At 40.0% G+C, this 13475-nt stretch overlaps 1 protein-coding gene and 7 pseudogenes across 1 annotated transcript in view; all 8 read left to right on the top strand.

Moving 5' to 3' along the window:
- LOC143804169 (uncharacterized) overlaps nt 1-13475 on the top strand; it is a 196221-nt gene that overhangs the window by 90825 nt on the left and 91921 nt on the right. The window lies entirely within an intron of this gene.
- On the top strand, nt 1151-1212 carry LOC143810775 (U7 small nuclear RNA; annotated as a pseudogene).
- On the top strand, nt 3609-3671 carry LOC143810774 (U7 small nuclear RNA; annotated as a pseudogene).
- On the top strand, nt 5382-5443 carry LOC143810745 (U7 small nuclear RNA; annotated as a pseudogene).
- Nucleotides 7150-7211, top strand: LOC143810780 (U7 small nuclear RNA; annotated as a pseudogene).
- On the top strand, nt 9292-9353 carry LOC143810778 (U7 small nuclear RNA; annotated as a pseudogene).
- LOC143810744 (U7 small nuclear RNA) lies at nt 11044-11105 on the top strand (annotated as a pseudogene).
- Nucleotides 12813-12874, top strand: LOC143810762 (U7 small nuclear RNA; annotated as a pseudogene).

Below are 13475 nucleotides of genomic sequence, written 5' to 3'. Positions count from 1 at the left end.
CCTAACCCTACCCCTAGTTCTAACCCTAGTTCTAACCCTAACCCTAGTGGAAAAAGAAAAAAAAATATTTTCTTTATTTTATTATTGTCCCTACCTATGGGGGTGATAAAGGGGGGGGGGGGTTATTTATTATTTTTTTATTTTGATCGCTGTGATAGAACCTACCACAGCGATCAAAATGTACTTGTAATGAATCTGCCGGCCGGCAGATTCGGCGGGCGCACTGAGCATGCGCCCGCCATTTTGGAAGATGGCGGCGCCCAGCGAGGTGACGGACCGACACCGGGAGCCTCGGTAAGTATAAGGGGGGGAGATCGGGGCACGGGGGGGGCGTCGGAGCTCCGGGGGGTGACATAGGAGCAGGGGGGGAGCGGGCAGGAGGACGGGGGAGCGGAGCACAGGACGGAGGGGACCGGACCCCATAACGGAGCACTGGGGGGGGCGATTGGTGGGGTGGGGGGGTCACTTCAGGTTTTCCAGCCATGGCCGATGGTATTGCAGCATCGGCCATGGCTGGATTGTAATATTTCACCAGTTTTTTAGGTGAAATATTACAAATCGCTCTGATTGGCAGTTTCACTTTCAACAGCCAATCAGAGCGATCGTAGCCACGGGGGGGTGAAGCCACCCCCCCTGGGCTGAAGTACCACTCCCCCTCTCCCTGCAGATCGGGTAAAATAGGAGTTAACCCCTTCACCCGATCTGCAGGGACGCGATCATTCCATGACGCCACATAGGCGTCATGGGTCGGGAAGGGGAAGGAGGTGGAGCTATGTAAATCTCCATTTTCAAGACAAGCTCCTTAATGGAGCTTCTGATATCAGTGATCATGGAGGAAGATCTGCTTTGAAAAAAATTTGAATGCAAAAAAGTGACCGAAGTTTGAAAAAAATGGAGTTTGGCAAGCAAAGATTATAGAGAAAAATTTGCATAGCTCCATCTCCTTCTGAGAGAACAGATGACCCCACAGAAATATACATCAGGATGGGGTGGGCTCACTCAGGTAATAATATTATTTAGCCCTGCCCTTTCCTTTTAATGTAAATACATATATCAATCTTGTAACCTCTGGGATAAACCTGTTCTGTGTCGTCTCCATGATGTTGATGGTGATCAGTGAGGGGAGGTCGGCTGAAACGCTCAATGTGATCAGTGTTTATAGCTCTTTTACTGTTTGTTTAACAGCTTTTTGGCAAGTACTGAAAAGCCCAAATATCTGTGAAAAATAGAATAAAAAATGTGTTGACTTGCTACTTCATTGAGAAAATAAACTGCTATAATTGTTCTATAAATGTTTGTGAGAATTAAATTGTTAAACTGAGCTAGCGTGAGTCATACCAGATTAAACTAATTTCCTTCTGTGATGGGAACACTGACTATGCAGATCAGGGAAATGTGGTAGATATGGTATATCTCTATTTCAGCAACGCATTTGATAAAGTATCTCACACTATCCTAATTGAAAAAATGACCAATTGATGGGACTGACGAGGCTACGGTTAGGTGGATTCATAACTGGCTCAGTGATCGTACTCAGAGTGGTGATAAATGGTAGCACATCCAATTGGAATAGTGCTTCAAGTGGGGTACCTCAAGGCTCTGTCATGGTCCCAGTAATGTTCAACATTTTTATAAATGATCTACATAAGGTAAACTGATGCAATATTTCAGGCGATGTAAAGCTAGGAGGGATAGCTAACACTAGAGAAGACAGAGAAAGGATTCAGAAGGATCTAGATAAGCTTCAACAATGGGCAGCGACTAAAAGAATGCATTTTAACAAGGAGAATTGCAAGAGTCTACATCTGGTGCCGTGAGTAGGCCATTGTTGCTGTGGTTTTGTGCTTGTGGGGCAGTGCGATCTTGAGTCTTGGGGACTCAGTCTTGGAGCATGTGTGCTGTGTGGCACCAGGCCGCCCGCCCTCCTAGTGAATTGTCGCTGCGGAGGTGGTTAGTGCATGACGCCATTCCTTTAAAGGTACCGTCACACTAAACGATATCGCTAGCGATCCGTGACGTTGCAGCGTCCTCGCTAGCGATATCGTTTAGTTTGACACGCAGCAGCGATCAGGATCCTGCTGTGATGTCGCTGGTCGCTGAATAAAGTCCAGAACTTTATTTGGTCGTCCGATCGCCGTGTATCGTTGTGTTTGACACCAAAAGCAACGATACCAGCGATGTTTTACACTGGTAACCAGGGTAAACATCGGGTTACTAAGCGCAGGGCCGCGCTTAGTAACCCGATGTTTACCCTGGTTACCAGCGTAAAAGTAAAAAAAACAAACAGTACATGCTCACCTGCGCGCCTCCCAGCGTCTGCTTCCTGCTCTGACTGAGATCCGGCCCTAAAGTGAAAGTGAAAGCACAGCGGTGACCCGCTGTGCTGTTAGGGCCGGAGCTCAGTCAGTGTCAGGAAGCAGACGCTGGGAGACGCGCAGGTGAGCATGTACTGTTTGTTTTTTTTACTTTTACGCTGGTAACCAGGGTAAACATCGGGTTACTAAGCGCGGCCCTGCGCTTAGCAACCCGATGTTTACCCTGGTTACCCGGGGACCTCGGCATCGTTGGTCGCTGGAGAGCGGTCTGTGTGACAGCTCTCCAGCGACCAAACAGCGACGCTGCAGCGATCGGCATCGTTGTCGCTATCGCTGCAGCGTCGCTTAATGTGACGGTACCTTTAGGCAACAATAGTTAGGACCCATTGAGTTCGCCATGACGCTGCAGCAACTTCATACAGTCTAATAAGAATGTTAAACCAAGAGCCTCATATTCACTTATATGTACATTTTTGCATAGTGGCATTGGATCAACATATGCTCCTTTTTCAGCCTTTTGATATTAGATCCTCTTTGTGCTAATTTTATTAAACATTATTGTATGATCATTTATCTTTCCATAACAATGATACAGCACAAATAATATTCAACATCAGATAATAAGCCAAGACTCAGGAACATCAAATACAATAAAAAAATTCTCTTTCTTTTAGTCACAAAAAAACCAAAACAGGTTTATCCAGGAAGATTGATACATATATTTACATAAACAGGAAGGGGTGAGGCTAGGCATTTTACATAAAAAGAGTATTCTCAAGTTCTAAAACTCTGGGTTAACTCTTAACATCCCAGACAAATCTCTCCAGTCCATTGATTTCTATGCAGCTCACTTCCCTCCTTTCCATCTCATCTTAAAGAAGGAGGTGGAGCTATGCAAATCTCCATTTTCAAGACAAACTCCTTAATGGATGGCTTTACTAGAATTTCAGAAGGAGCGTCTGATATCAGTGATCATGGAGGAAGATCTGCTTTGAAAAAAAATGGAATCCAAAAATTGACCAAAGTTTGAAAAAAATTGAATTTTGCAAGCAAAGATTATAGAGAAAAATTAGCATAACTTCACCCCCTTCTGGGAAAACAGACGAGCCCACAGAATTAAACATCAGGGTGGAGCAGGTCACTCAGGTAATGATATTATTTAGCCCCGCCCTTTCCTTTTAATGTAAATACATGTATCAATCTTGTATCCTCTGGGATAAACCTGTTCTGTGTCATGACCATGATGTTGATGGTGATCGGTGAGGGGAGGTCAGATGAAACACTTCATGTGATCTGTGTTTATAGCTCTTTTATTATTTGTTTAACAGCTTTTTGGCATAATGCTGAAAAGCCCAAATGTTTTTTAAAAATAGAATAAAAAATGTGCTGAATTGCTACTTCATTGAGAAAATAAACTGCTATAATTGTTCTATAAATGTTTGTGAGAATTAAATTGTTAAACTGAGCTAGCGTGAGTTTGTTGCTAACAAGTCATACCAGATTAAACTAATTTCCTTCTGTGATGGAAACACTGACTATGCAGATCAGGGAAATGTGGTAGATATGGTATATCTCTATTTCAGCAACGCATTTGATAAAGTATCTCACACTATCCTAATTGAAAAAATGACCAATTGATGGGACTGACGAGGCTACGGTTAGGTGGATTCATAACTGGCTCAGTGATCGTACTGAAAGAGTGGTGATAAATGGTAGCACATCCAATTGGAATAGTGCTTCAAGTGGGGTACCTCAAGGCTCTGTCATGGTCCCAGTAATGTTCAACATTTTTATAAATGATCTACATAAGGTAAACTGATGCAATTTTTCAGGCGACGTAAAGCTAGGAGGGATAGCTAGCACTAGAGAAGACAGAGAAAGGATTCAGAAGGATCTAGATAAGCTTCAACAATGGGCAGCGACTAAAAGAATGCATTTTAACAAGGAGAATTGCAAGAGTCTACATCTGGTGCCGTGAGTAGGCCGTTGTTGCTGTGGTTTTGTGCTTGTGGGGCAGTGCAATCTTGAGTCTTGGGGACTCAGTCTTGGAGCATGTGTGCTGTGTGGCACCAGGCCGCCCGCCCTCCTAGTGAATTGTCACTGCGGAGGTGGTTAGTGCATGACGCCATTCCTTTAAGGCAACAATAGTTAGGACCCATTGAGTTCGCCATGATGCTGCAGCAACTTCATACAGTCTAATAAGAATGTTAAACCAAGAGCCTCATATTCACTTATATGTACATTTTTGCATAGTGGCATTGGATCAACATATGCTCCTTTTTCAGCCTTTTGATATTAGATCTTCTTTTAGCTCATTTTCTTAAACATTATTGTATGATCATTTATCTTTCCATAACAATGATACAGCACAAATAATATTCAACATCAGATAATAAGCCAAAACTCAGGAACATCAAATACAATAAAACAAATTTCTTTCTTTTAGTCACAAAGAAACAAAACAGGTTTAGCCAGGAAGATTTATACATATATTTACATAAGCAGGAAGGGGTGAGGCTAGACATTTTACATAAAAAGGGTATTCTCAAATTCTAAAACTCTGGGTTAACTCTTTACATCCCAGACAAATCTCTCCAGTCCATTGTTTTTTATGCAGCTCACCTCCCTCCTTTCCATCTCATCTTAAAGAAGGAGGTGGAGCTATGTAAATCTCCATTTTCAAGACAAACTCCTTAATGGATGGCTTTACTAGAATTTCAGAAGGAGCTTCTGATATCAGTGATCATGGAGGAAGATCTGCTTTGGAAAAAATTTGAATGCAAAAAAGTGACCGAAGTTTGAAAAAAATGGAGTTTGGCAAGCAAAGATTATAGAGAAAAATTTGCATAGCTCCACCTCCTTCTGAGAGAACAGATGACCCCACAGAAATATACATCAGGATGGGGTGGGCTCACTCAGGTAATAATATTATTTAGCCCTGCCCTTTCCTTTTAATGTAAATACATGTATCAATCTTGTATCCTTTGGGATAAACCTGTTCTGTGTTGTCTCCATGATGTTGATGGTGATCAGTGAGGGGAGGTCGGCTGAAACGCTCAATGTGATCAGTGTTTATAGCTCTTTTACTATTTGTTTAACAGCTTTTTGGCAAATGCTGAAAAGCCCAAATATTTGTGAAAGATAGAATAAAAAATGTGTTGACTTGCTACTTCTTTGAGAACATAAACTGCTATAATTGTTTTATAAGTATTTGTGAGAAGAAAATTGTTAAACAGAGCTAGTGTGAGTTTGTTGTAAACAAGTCATACCTGATTAAACTAATTTCCTTCTATGATGGAAACACTGACTATGCAGATCAGGGAAATGTGGTAGATATAGTATATCTCGATTGCAGCAACGCATTTGATAAAGTATCTCACACTATCCTCATTGAAAAAATGACCAATTGTGGGACTGATGAGGCTACTGTTAGGTGGATTGATAACTGGCTCAGTGATCGTACTCAGAGTGGTGATAAATGGTAGCACATCCAATTGGAATAGTGCTTCAAGTGGGGTACCACAAGGCTCTGTCGTGTCCCCAGTATTGTTCAACATTTTTTATAAATGATCTAGATAAGGTAAACTGATGCAATTTTTCAGGCAATGTAAAGCTAGGAGGGATAGCTAACACTAGAGAAGACAGAGAGAGGATTCAGAAGGATCTAGATAAGCTTGAACAATGGGCAGCGACTAATAGAATGAATTTAACAGGGAGAAATGCAAGATTCTACATCTGGTGCCGTGAGGAAGCCGTTGTTGCTGTGGTTTTGTGCTTGTGGGGCAGTGCGATCTTGAGTCTTGGGGACTCAGTCTTGGAGCATGTGTGCTGTGTGGCACCAGGCCGCCCGCCCTCCTAGTGAATTGTCGCTGCAGAGGTGGTTAGTGCATGACGCCATTCCTTTAAGGCAACAATAGTTAGGACCCATTGAGTTCGCCATGACGCTGCAGCAACTTCATACAGTCTAATAAGAATGTTAAACCAAGAGCCTCATATTCACTTATATGTACATTTTTGCATAGTGGCATTGGATCAACATATGCTCCTTTTTCAGCCTTTTGATATTAGATCCTCTTTGTGCTAATTTTCTTAAACATTATTGTATGATCATTTATCTTTCCATAACAATGATACAGCACAAATAATATTCAACATCAGATAATAAGCCAAAACTCAGGAACATCAAATACAATAAAAAAATTCTCTTTCTTTTAGTCACAAAAAAACCAAAACAGGTTTATCCAGGAAGATTGATACATATATTTACATAAACAGGAAGGGGTGAGGCTAGGCATTTTACATAAAAAGAGTATTCTCAAGTTCTAAAACTCTGTGTTAACTCTTAACATCCCAGACAAATCTCTCCAGTCCATTGGTTTCTATGAAGCTCACTTCCCTCCTTTCCATCTCATCTTAAAGAAGGAGGTGGAGCTATGCAAATCTCCATTTTCAAGACAAACTCCTTAATGGATGGCTTTACTAGAATTTCAGAAGGAGCGTCTGATATCAGTGATCATGGAGGAAGATCTGCTTTGAAAAAAAATTGAATCCAAAAATTGACCAAAGTTTGAAAAAAATTGAACTTTGCAAGCAAAGATTATAGAGAAAAATTAGCATTACTCCACCCCCTTCTGGGAAAACAGATGAGCCCACAGAATTAAACATCAGGGTGGAGCAGGTCACTCAGGTAATGATATTATTTAGCCCTGCCCTTTCCTTTTAATGTAAATACATGTATCAATCTTGTATCCTCTGTGATAAACCTGTTCTGTGTCATTACCATGATGTTGATGGTGGTCGGTGAGGGGAGGTCAGATGAAACACTTCATGTGATCTGCGTTTATAGCTCTTTTATTATTTGTTTAACAGCTTTTTGGCAAATGCTGAAAAGCCCAAATATTTGTAAAAAATAGAATAAAAAATGTGCTGAATTGCTACTTCATTGAGAAAATAAACTGCTATAATTGTTCTATAAAGGTTAGTGAGAATTAAATTGTTAAACTGAGCTAGCGTGAGTTTGTTGCTAACAAGTCATACCAGATTAAACTAATTTCCTTCTGTGATGGAAACACTGACTATGCAGATCAGGGAAATGTGGTAGATATGGTATATCTCTATTTCAGCAACGCATTTGATAAAGTATCTCACACTATCCTAATTGAAAAAATGACCAATTGATGGGACTGACGAGGCTACGGTTAGGTGGATTCATAACTGGCTCAGTGATCGTACTGAAAGAGTGGTGATAAATGGTAGCACATCCAATTGGAATAGTGCTTCAAGTGGGGTACCTCAAGGCTCTGTCATGGTCCCAGTAATATTCAACAATTTTATAAATGATCTACATAAGGTAAACTGATGCAATTTTTCAGGCGACGTAAAGCTAGGAGGGATAGCTAACACTAGAGAAGACAGAGAAAGGATTCAGAAGGATCTAGATAAGCTTCAACAATGGGCAGCGACTAAAAGAATGGATTTTAACAAGGAGAATTGCAAGAGTCTACATCTGGTGCCGTGAGTAGGCCGTTGTTGCTGTGGTTTTGTGCTTGTGGAGCAGTGCGATCTTGAGTCTTGGGGACTCAGTCTTGGAGCATGTGTGCTCTGTGTGGCACCAGGCGGCCCGCCCTCCTAGTGAATTGTCGCTGCGGAGGTGGTTAGTGCGTGACGCCATTCCTTTAAGGCAACAATAGTTAGGACCCATTGAGTTCGCCATGACGCTGCAGCAACTTCATACAGTCTAATAAGAATGTTAAACCAAGAGCCTCATATTCACTTATATGTACATTTTTGCATAGTGGCATTGGATCAACATATGCTCCTTTTTCAGCCTTTTGATATTAGATCCTCTTTGTGCTAATTTTCGTAAACATTATTGTATGATCATTTATCTTTCCATAACAATGATACAGCACAAATAATATTCAACATCAGATAAGCCAAAACTCAGGAACATCAAATACAATAAAAAAATTCTCTTTCTTTTAGTCACAAAAAAAGCAAAAGAGGTTTATCCAGGAAGATTGATACATATATTTACATAAACAGGAAGGGGTGAGGCTACGCATTTTACATAAAAAGAGTATTCTCAAGTTCTAAAACTCTGGGTTAACTCTTAACATCCCAGACAAATCTCTCCAGTCCATTGGTTTCTATGAGGCTATGTTCACACGATCCTTTTTTTGATCCTTTTTTTTTCAGGTCCTTTTTCCATGCAGGGTACAGTCCAATGTTACTCTGTGGAAAACAAAAACCGCTGTGCCCATTATCCTTTTTTTCTCAGGCAAATCCGCGAGGATTTGCCTGCAGAAAAAAAGAAGTACCATGTCACTTCTTTCTGCGGATTCAGCTCCTGTTTTCAACAGGCACCAATAGGAAAGTGCTGTTGAAAACCCGCAGAGGAATCTGCAGAAGAAACTGCAGGAAAATCAGCAGTGCAGTTTTGCACTGCGGGTTTTCCAAATCAGGACCTGAAAAAAAAAGGATCAAAAAAAGGATAAAAAAAAAGATCGTGTGAACATGGCCTGAAGCTTACTTCCCTCCTTTCCATCTCATCTTAAATAAGGAGGTGGAGCTATGGAAATCCTCATTTTCAAGACAAACTCCTTAATGGATGGCTTTACTAGAATTTCAGAAGCAGCGTCTGAGATCAGTGATCATGGAGGAAGATCTGCTTTGGAAAAAATTTGAATGCAAAAAAGTGAGAAAAGTGTGAAAAAAATGGAATTTGGCAAGCAAAGATTATAGAGAAAATTTTGCATAGCTCCACCCCCTTCTGGTAAAACAGATGACCCCACAGAAATATACATCAGGATGGGGTGGGATCACTCAGGTAATGATATTATTTAGCCCTGCCCTTTCCTTTTAATGTAAATACATGTATCAATCTTGTTTCCTCTGGGATAAACCTGTTCTGTGTCGTCTCCATGATGTTGATGGTGATCAGTGAGGGGAGGTCGGCTGAAACGCTCAATGTGATCAGTGTTTATAGCTCTTTTACTATTTCTTTAACAGATTTTTGGCAAATGCTGAAAAGCCCAACTATTTGTGAAAAATAGAATAAAAAATGTGCTGAATTGCTACTTCATTGAGGAAGCAAACTGCTAAATTAGTTCTATAAACGTTTGTAAGAATAAAATTGTTAAACAGAGTTATTGTGAGTTTGTTGCAAACAAGTCATACCAGATTAAGCTAATTTCCTTCTATGATGGAAACACTGACTATGCTGATCAGGGAAATGTGGTAGATATAGTATATCTCGATTTCTGCAATGCATTTGATAAAGTATCTCAAACTATCCTAATTGAAAAAATGACCAATTGTGGGACTGTCGAGGCTACGGTTAGGTGGATTCATAACTGGCTCAGTGATCGTACTCAAAGAGTGGTGATAAATCTTAGCACATCCAATTGGAATAGTGCTTCAAGTGGGGTGCCACGAGGCTCTGTCATAGTCCCAGTATTGCTCAACAATTTTATAAATGATCTAGATAAGGTAAACTGATGCAATTTTTCAGGCGATGTAAAGCTAGGAGGGATAGCTAACAGTAGAGAAGACAGAGAGCGGATTCAGAAGGATCTAGATAAGCTTGAACAATGGGCAGTGACTAATAGAATGGTTTTTAACAGGGAGAAATGCAAGAGTCTACATCTGGTGCCGTGAGGAGGCCGTTGTTGCTGTGGTTTTGTGCTTGTGGGGCAGTGCGATCTTGAGTCTTGGAGCATGTGTGCTGTGTGGCACCAGGCTGCCCGCCCTGCTGGTGAATTGTCGCTGCGGAGGTGGTTAGTGCACGATGCCACTCCTTTAAAGCAACAAAAGTTAGGACCCACTGAATTTGCCGTGACGCTGCAGCAACTTCTTACAGTCTAATAAGAATGTTAAACTAAGAACCTCATATTCACTTATATGTACATTTTTGCATAGTGGCATTGGATCAACATATGCTATTTTTTTCAGTCTTTTGATATTAGATCTTCTTTTAGCTCATTTTCTTAAACATTATTGTATGATCATTTATCTTTCCATAACAATGATACAGCACAAATAATATTCAACATCAGATAATAAGCCAAAACTCAGGAACATCAAATACAATAATAAAATTATCTTTCTTTTGTTCACAAAGAAACAAAACAGGTTTAGCCAGGAAGATTTATACATATATTTACATAAGCAGGAAGGGGTGAGGCTAGACATTTTACATAAAAAGGGTATTCTCAAATTCTAAAACTCTGGGTTAACTCTTAACATCCCAGACAAATCTCTCCAGTCCATTGTTTTTTATGCAGCTCACCTCCCTCCTTTCCATCTCATCTTAAAGAAGGAGGTGGAGCTATGTAAATCTCCATTTTCAAGACAAACTCCTTAATGGATGGCTTTACTAGAATTTCAGAAGGAGCTTCTGATATCAGTGATCATGGAGGAAGATCTGCTTTGGAAAAAATTTGAATGCAAAAAAGTGACCGAAGTTTGAAAAAAATGGAGTTTGGCAAGCAAAGATTATAGAGAAAAATTTGCATAGCTCCACCTCCTTCTGAGAGAACAGATGACCCCACAGAAATATACATCAGGATGGGGTGGGCTCACTCAGGTAATAATATTATTTAGCCCTGCCCTTTCCTTTTAATGTAAATACATGTATCAATCTTGTATCCTCTGGGATAAACCTGTTCTGTGTTGTCTCCATGATGGTGATCAGTGAGGGGAGGTCGGCTGAAACGCTCAATGTGATCAGTGTTTATAGCTCTTTTACTATTTGTTTAACAGCTTTTTGGCAAATGCTGAAAAGCCCAAATATTTGTGAAAAATAGAATAAAAAATGTGTTGACTTGCTACTTCTTTGAGAAAATAAACTGCTATAATTGTTTTATAAGTATTTGTGAGAAGAAAATTGTTAAACAGAGCTAGTGTGAGTTTGTTGTAAACAAGTCATACCTGATTAAACTAATTTCCTTCTATGATGGAAACACTGACTATGCGGATCAGGGAAATGTGGTAGATATAGTATATCTCGATTGCAGCAACGCATTTGATAAAGTATCTCACACTATCCTCATTCAAAAAATGACCAATTGTGGGACTGACGAGGCTACTGTTAGGTGGATTGATAACTGGCTCAGTGATCGTACTCAGAGTGGTGATAAATGGTAGCACATCCAATTGGAATAGTGCTTCAAGTGGGGTACCACAAGGCTCTGTCGTGTCCCCAGTATTGTTCAACATTTTTTATAAATGATCTAGATAAGGTAAACTGATGCAATTTTTCAGGCAATGTAAAGCTAGGAGGGATAGCTAACACTAGAGAAGACAGAGAGAGGATTCAGAAGGATCTAGATAAGCTTGAACAATAGGCAGCGACTAATAGAATGAATTTAACAGGGAGAAATGCAAGATTCTACATCTGGTGCCGTGAGGAAGCCGTTGTTGCTGTGGTTTTGTGCTTGTGGGGCAGTGCGATCTTGAGTCTTGGGGACTCAGTCTTGGAGCATGTGTGCTGTGTGGCACCAGGCCGCCCGCCCTCCTAGTGAATTGTCGCTGCGGAGGTGGTTAGTGCATGACGCCATTCCTTTAAGGCAACAATAGTTAGGACCCATTGAGTTCGCCATGACGCTGCAGCAACTTCATACAGTCTAATAAGAATGTTAAACCAAGAGCCTCATATTCACTTATATGTACATTTTTGCATAGTGGCATTGGATCAACATATGCTCCTTTTTCAGCCTTTTGATATTAGATCCTCTTTGTGCTAATTTTCTTAAACATTATTGTATGATCATTTATCTTTCCATAACAATGATACAGCACAAAAAATATTCAACATCAGATAATAAGCCAAAACTCAGGAACATCAAATACAATAAAAAAATTCTCTTTCTTTTAGTCACAAAAAAACCAAAACAGGTTTATCCAGGAAGATTGATACATATATTTACATAAACAGGAAGGGGTGAGGCTAGGCATTTTACATAAAAAGAGTATTCTCAAGTTCTAAAACTCTGGGTTAACTCTTAACATCCCAGACAAATCTCTCCAGTCCATTGGTTTCTATGAAGCTCACTTCCCTCCTTTCCATCTCATCTTAAAGAAGGAGGTGGAGCTATGCAAATCTCCATTTTCAAGACAAACTCCTTAATGGATGGCTTTACTAGAATTTCAGAAGGAGCGTCTGATATCAGTGATCATGGAGGAAGATCTGCTTTGAAAAAAAATTGAATCCAAAAATTGACCAAAGTTTGAAAAAAATTGAACTTTGCAAGCAAAAATTATAGAGAAAATTTTGCATAGCTCCACCCCCTTCTGGTAAAACAGATGACCCCACAGAAATATACATCAGGATGGGGTGGGATCACTCAGGTAATGATATTATTTAGCCCTGCCCTTTCCTTTTAATGTAAATACATGTATCAATCTTGTTTCCTCTGGGATAAACCTGTTCTGTGTTGTCTCCATGATGTTGATGGTGATCAGTGAGGGGAGGTCGGCTTAAACGCTCAATGTGATCAGTGTTTATAGCTCTTTTACTATTTGTTTAATAGCTTTTTGGCAAATGCTGAAAAGCCCAACTATTTGTGAAAAATAGAATAAAAAATGTGCTGAATTGCTACTTCATTGAGGAAGCAAACTGCTAAATTAGTTCTATAAATGTTTGTAAGAATAAAATTGTTAAACAGAGTTAGTGTGAGTTTGTCGCAAACAAGTCATATCATATTAAACTCATTTCCTTCTATGATGGAAACGCTTACTATGCAGATCAGGGAAATGTGGTAGATATAGTATATCTCGATTTCTGCAACGCATTTGATAAAGTATCTCAAACTATCCTAATTGAAAAAATGACAAATTGTGGGACTGTCGAGGCTACGGTTAGGTGGATTCATAACTGGCTCAGTGATCGTACTCAAAGAGTGGTGATAAATCTTAGCACATCCATTTGGAATAGTGCTTCAAGTGGGGTGCCACAAGGCTCTGTCATAGTCCCAGTATTGTTCAACAATTTTATAAATGATCTAGATAAGGTAAACTGATGCAATTTTTCAGGCGACGTAAAGCTAGGAGGGATAGCTAACAGTAGAGAAGACAGAGAGAAGATTCAGAAGGATCTAGATAAGCTTGAACAATGGGCAGTGACTAATGGAATGGTTTTTAACAGGGAGAAATGCAAGA

Source organism: Ranitomeya variabilis, chromosome 2 (assembly GCF_051348905.1).
Source record: "Ranitomeya variabilis isolate aRanVar5 chromosome 2, aRanVar5.hap1, whole genome shotgun sequence".
In the NCBI taxonomy this organism is placed as follows: domain Eukaryota; kingdom Metazoa; phylum Chordata; class Amphibia; order Anura; family Dendrobatidae; genus Ranitomeya; species Ranitomeya variabilis.
This window is presented reverse-complemented; position numbering and strand designations above follow the sequence as displayed.